A 7,465-nucleotide genomic window follows, 5' to 3' on the forward strand; every position below is an offset into this window, starting at 1 on the left:
TGCCTTCACCAAACTAATTCTCCATATGTGACTAACCCAAAGGAACATTCAAATTGATAGAGACTTACCACTTAACCCAATCATGCTTCATTAGAAGTTACTTGAACTTATCAAGAGCTTATTCGTGAATTTTACAGACTCCAAAATCAGCAATATTAAGTAATGTATATCTCTAGCTACTGATCTCCAAATCCAATCTCCACCATTCAAAATGAAGAACCACATGTTATGGACCACCTGTCAAAATTTCATGCCGCCAGGCGGTTCCACCTCTGGAACCCAGAATCAGCATAACAAAAAAAAGATGAGTCGCTTGGCGGGTGATGAATTCCCTAATATGAACAGTATATATACATCCAATTAACATGCTTTTTCATATAAAATAAACGATACAACTTAAAGAAACGGGTTCAACTCTCTAGTTTCCTAAGCTTATTTGGAATTGTTGTGAGTTCCCCTTTGATTACCAATGATCTTCCTTTGGCAAAAAGAGAGTTTAATTTGGGTTCACCAAGGTTTGAACCCATAACCATGCCAATGATAAACCATGTACAACCATTTAACCAATTAATGTTTCATGATGATTAACAAAATTTTATGATTATATTATCACTCAACATGCTCTAGCATATTATTAAAAACAATAATAATTAAATAACACACGATTTGACACACATAGGACTTGAACCCAAGTCCTCTCACATAATTAAGTACTTTCAACCACTTGAGCTAGTACTTTTTGACATCATAGCAATCCGCATTAAATGTCTTAAAGGCTCCTACTACTTGCATTTATTAAATAATTATTTAATTAATTATTTAAATTTCTCGGGTCTTACAGTAATATGCTTAATCTCTTGGTCATTCTAGATATCTTATTTTAATGCAAATTGTATGTTTAAATGGCTGAGGAATTAATGCTTTAAGATATAGGTTTCGAACTTCCTTATAAGAAATTAGGGCAAGTATGCTCATTATGTGAATGTTTGAATAAGTTAGAGATATATTGTGTTATTGTTGCAACAATTTCATTCATGAAATCCAATCCTGATGAATCTTTTACCAAATCAATTTTTAACTTTTGTAATTCCATATGCTTTTCTCTTAAATTGAATCAAACAATGATCTTCACTATTGCTAAAATCAATAAGTAATCATAATTAGACAAACCAACGCAAACCCCTTGGGAAATAATACTTGGACTTCCATTTTGCTACCTACAACAATTTTGTACACTTCCCAAAGAGTTAACAAATTCATAATACACCTAATAAATCATCAGTGTGCATACATTCATGATAACATGATCTACTTCTAAAAGATAAGGGTATTGAATTAAACTTCCAAGATTCTACACCTATCACATACTTGAAGTAGACAAACCAAGCTAACCTAGAGATGTCAAAATAGGTTTGAACCTGTGACCCAACCCAACTCATCATGGGTTTGACCCGGGTTAAGTTGAGAAAATTTCATTGTTTTCAAAATTGGGTTGAACTAAACCTAGCTCAGTTAACCCACAGGTTAAATGGGTTCGAGCCAAGTTGAATGTGGGTTGACCTGCAACACACCAACAACAACACTATTAATGTTTTTTAAAATTTTTAAATATTTTTTATTATAATTATTTACTACATCTAATTATATAGGTCCATAATTTGATATTTCTAAATACTAGAACATTGCTCAATAATAATATTTAAATAGTTTGTGTTTAATTTATTTGTTTACCAAGTTATATACATTGATACTTTAATCTTTAACTACTATATTTATAATAATATTTTGAGAATTATTTGAACACTTTGATTCCACTATTATAAAAATAAATTAAGTTAATTCGCTTTCATTGTAATACAATAAATATATAAAATAAATTACAAAAAAGAAGACATTCGTAAGTGAGCCAAGTGGAAAAATCATTTGAAGATCAATATCATTTGAAGATCAAAGTATATGATATGTACTTATGCTTATGTATTCTTAATGATAAACATTCATACATCATATGTTAGTTCTTATTGACACTAACATTTTACTCCACCAAAACAATGCAATTGCCCAAGTTGAAAGCATATTCACATCTTAAGCATTCACCCAAAATAATCAAGATTAACCCCCAATTAATTTCCGACCCCATACTAAACTTTATGCCTCATAATTTAACTAATGCAACTTCCCTCATGCATTATTCCTCAATCTTTATTTCGCAAAACTCAAGCATCATATTTTCAATGCTCATATGCTAAATTCACAATCCCAAAAATCATCACCATTATGTATAAAACCACATGCTCCTTGTAAATTCATTTTTTTCTTTCCATCTTATTTAACCACAACATTTTCAACATGACAAACTATAATTGATTTCAATCAACTTACCTTCCAATGGTCTACTTTTCTACCAAAAACACATTTCATGAAGCAAAAAAATATACACCAATCATGACCATTGCCTACACCACATAATCTCAAAATTTAAAGATGATAAAATGAGTAACCCAATTTTTTCCGTGAATTCATCCATGTAAATAGTGCAAAAGGTTCGTCTTCTTAAAATTTATCACTTAAACCATCAAATTTGAACATTCACACATAGAAAGAATATCACATATCTCCAACTCCATCATAATTCAAGCAGAAAAAAAATAGCTTCGCTTAGACTTCCATTGTGATTCTACCACCCAACACACATCCATCAACACGATATTACATCCAAAACACAATCTTCTTTTACTCCAAAAAAGAATCCTATTCTCATCCCATATCCAAGACAACACAATCACATAAACAAAACATAAGTGTATGGAGTAGTTCCCCTTACAAATTCCATGAAGAAAAATAAATTCTCAAATCAAAGCATGTCCATAAACTAATTTACAAGATCAAGGCTTAGCACTCCTTACTTGGAATTCCTACAATAAGTTACAAATTCCATGAAGAAAAAGAAATTATCAACTCAAAGCACGCCCATAAAATAATTTAAAAGAAGGCTTAGCACCCCTTACCTGGAATTCCTACAATAGGATCACTTTAGCTTTGCTTTATTCTTCCCTTGCTTCCACTCTCACATTGCTTTTTTTCTTTTCTCCTCCCATTCAAACTTTTATTTTATTTTTTTCTTACAACCCCCAATACTTAAAGCAACACTCCAAAACATATCAATCATCTCACGCTAAAAATGCATATCAACACCTCCATACAATATTAAAACAATATTTAAAAAATATAATTACTCTATATCCATACATTAAGATTCAAATCCTTGACCACCAACCCATGACTAAAGGTTTCACCAACTATGTTACTGTTCACCTCTATAGAATTATCTGTTTCTTAATTTAAATATTCCTTTCATGCCCAATTACCTCCTTAAGATTATAATTGTTTTTCCTATGTCTTACATCCTTCCCAACCCGAAAAATTTTCGTCCTAAAAAATTGTACTTACCAAGAACATATATGGATACATCTTCCTCATGTTGTCTTCCAACTCCTAAGTAATCTTTTAGGATCCACTCAATTATTCATATACCTAACTTCTTATGACCTCAAGAATCCTTTAAGTTCCTCATCAATGTAACAAAATACTATCATCCATAATTGAGCATAAAATGACATTTGACCCGAAATTTCTTTTATTACATCAATAATCAAACATCTTAAAATTTCATTAACCTCAAACTATTGCACAAAGATTAAATCCTAAAATTTCATCCATTAAAACTCAATCTCCCAAACCTATTTCACAATTTATCAATTTGATCAACAAAATATATCATAACAACCGATAAAATATAAACACATAATCATATATAACTTAGTCCAATATCTTTTCGTAATTTCATCAAACTTAGCTTCCAATATTAACCATCACATTCACTAAATCCATAAAAATGTATAAACCAAAAAATTTTCTCCATCTATACCAAATATCCACAAAGACATTTAGCAAATTGCCATTGACTCATTAATCAAAACTTAGTTCTATTGCATCCCATATAAGCTACAAAGTAAAACACTGCACCCACATATTTCTCTTACCTCTAGTACTCAATGATTGAAACTTAAAACTATAAATGTAAAATTCCGCTCGGATATTACGAACTTAAGTAGTAAAATAAAGAAATAAAAGTAAAATCGCATTTATTATGAATTTCTTTCTCAAAAACGCGAGAAAATTTAAAACTTTATTTCATCGTAAAATAAACTTAAATCCATACTTCTAAAAATCAAAATACAATATTCAAGTCTGATAAGATAAAAGTTTACAATTTATTCAAAATCATAATAAAAACTCTGGTAAAACTTTTCTCCCAGACTAGCCCTGCTCCAGCTCTATGCCTCACCAGATCCACCTGCAACATCATCTACTCACGTGTAACGCAATACACTATCATCGCCAAATATAAGTAGATAGGGTGGGCAAATAGTATAAAACATATATAACATTCAGATATGTATATATATATATATATATATATATATATATATATATATATATATATATATATATATATATATATCAATACACACACACACATCAAAGGAACATTATCCCTTGATTCCAAACCAAATGGTCACCACCAAGTAATCCATGTTCTACGTCTTTGGATGAATACCTCAAGATGTCTTGTTGCCACACCTACAAGCCACAACTTGTAGAACACGTGCGGGAAACCTGCTACAGACCACACTCCGTAACGCCAAATGGAGTTCCCATTACGAACATAGTTCGTAATGTCCCAAGACTACCAAACTCGTCAATTGAATACTAAAGAGGCCAATCTATTTGGACCCATCCGTACTAGCCACAACTCGCACACTCACACTAGCAACACTCGCCAACCTGAGTCATAACTCAAGAGTTCCTCATGTTCATCCGCCATCCCGAGCCACAACTCAAGAAATGTCATTCTGAGCCACAACTCAAGGAATGCCACGTGTTTAAACCCTATCCCAAGCCATAACTCAAGGGATACGTTCTAAGTCACAACTCAAGGAACATCCACCAAGCTGACCTTTAAGGTATCACCAAAGCCTTGTAGATCATGCACATCCAAAGTAAACAAAACACAAGCCCTACCTCTGCATTATCGTCTGACGCTGCTCTAGAGCTGCTAGACGAAACTCGCTTCCAGATTGCCTAGTGGGGATAACGTGTCGCCAGGCGCCAAGCGCCTCTAATGCCATTATTTCTACAGGTATCGCTTAGCGGGACAACCTTTACTGCCAAGCACCATGCGTTCCAGGTCTGCTCTAATTTCGTAGCTATCGTTTGGCGGTCCATACCTCATTGTCAGGCACTACACTAGTAATCACGTTGTACTGGTTGTTAGGCACACATAGCAGATTGCACACTCTAAGCTATGCATCAAAAACCCGTAGTAAACTTCACCAAGTTAATTGCATTAATTCTCATATGTTTAACTTGTTACCCACGTTCTTATTCTTATTTAGGTTCCCCAACCCAAGTTTACCCCTAATTAGACTTCAACATTGCTAATTCATAAAAATGTCATTGTTAACCTCATACCACTTATACCCTATCATTTACCCCAAATATTACCTAAATCTCCACCCAATTTCAAATGACATAACAATTATACCTTAGCAATATTTACACCACACTATCAACTTAGGCAAATTCACATAAGGTTCACTCAATATTGTGAACTAAAATTATAATAAATCTTCACGTATAAAATAATAATGCAATAATAATATTAAAAAAATTTGAAAAAGTTACAATAATTTTAACATGCAACAAATCTAATAATAAATATAATTTTTTTTCCAAATTTATCAACTATCATAAAATTTCAAATAAAAAAAAATAAGTAAAAAAAATGAACAAAATACATAAAATTATTTTAACATGCAACCCATCTAATAATAAATATAAATTTTATTCAAAATTTATCAAAAATCATAATTTTTCTAATAAAAAAAGCCAAAAAAATATAAAAATAAACGCATACATGAACTAGAGGAAAATGAAAAACTAACCTTTTATAGCAAAAACAAGGATGCAGATGGAGGAGGGTGGGCTGCCAACAAACAAAGCTTCATGGTTCAAAGGGGAAGAAAACCTTTCATTTATGTGAAATGGAGACCAAAACAAAATCCAATCAGTTCAAAATGCTTAAATTAGTGCACAAATCAAAACCCAACAAGTTTCATGGTGGAAAACTCACCTGCGAAGATCGCGCTGGCCAGCGGAATGCGGAGGAGAGCTCACAGGGAAAAGGAAAAGTTGTGTTTGCGCGTTGCAAATCTGAAATTTAAGGTGTTGGTATCAAGGTAGCGAAATGTTTAGCGTTTGGACAAAAACCAAGAGGAGGTTGAATTGGTTTTTAGTATTAAAATTAATACTTTAAAATTTTTCTAAAATTTATCGATTAATTTAAATATCAATTCCTTTAAAAAAAAATGGTAGATAAAATAAAGAGATAGAGAAGAAGATTGAACACAAGTATTTATACTGGTTCAAATCAAAAGATCCTACGTCCAGTTGTTAATCTCTTCAAATAAAGAGATTAACTCAATCACTAACAAATATCATATTACAATCAGATAACAAAAGAATAGGGAAAGAAAACACCTCTCTTGAAGCCACAAGAGATGAAAAACCTTTCTCTGAATCACACAAAGAACCTGACCTAGCTTTCCTAGCAACAACAGTAGCACTCAATCTCCTAGAAACCCTTTTAGGAAAAGTTATCACTCTACCCATACTAGGTTTTTCAAAGCTCCTTTGAGAACACTCAGAGAACTCTCTTTGCACTCACAACACTAGCACTCTAGCTTCTCAAAAAGGTATTTTCGAAGTTGAATTACAGTTCCTTAAATAGGATTTTCGAAAATTAGGTTAAAAACTGGAACGTCATGTTTCAACTGCCAAGGATAATCGATTATCACTAAGGATAATCTATTATTCCAGTAGGTTTTCTGAAAAACAAATTTTGAACAGGATAATCAATTATTTCAGGAGATAATCGATTATTCTAGTAGGATTTCAAAAAATAAAAGTTTTGCATAGATAATCGATTATCATTAGTGATAATCAATTATCACTAGTTTTTCCAAAAAATGGAACCTTATAGAGATGAATGTTATGTTGTTGATTCTAAGTTTAATTAAACTATTCTACAACACACTTATTTTATTTTACAAGATAACATTTAAACATTTTGTCTTCATTCTTGCTTGATCATCATTCATTTTTTGATCATCATTCAAAATCACTAGGCTTCCTTCTTTTTGCCAACATAAGGCGCGAGAAGTCGGTTCTGCATATACCCAACATTAAGTGACATCGAGTAAGTTAAATAACAAATGTTGAGTGACGTCAGGTAATTTATGGTTCGTCGTTAAGCTAGATTGACATCGGGGCGGGCATAAACCGATGTTAAGTGACGTTGGTGTAGTGCTGGAAAAACGTAATTTTTTATACTTTATTTACA

The sequence above is a fragment of the Vigna unguiculata genome, chromosome 11 (assembly GCF_037176805.1).
Source record: "Vigna unguiculata cultivar grain cowpea cultivar isolate G323 ecotype 2 chromosome 11, ASM3717680v1, whole genome shotgun sequence".
NCBI lineage: Eukaryota > Viridiplantae > Streptophyta > Magnoliopsida > Fabales > Fabaceae > Vigna > Vigna unguiculata.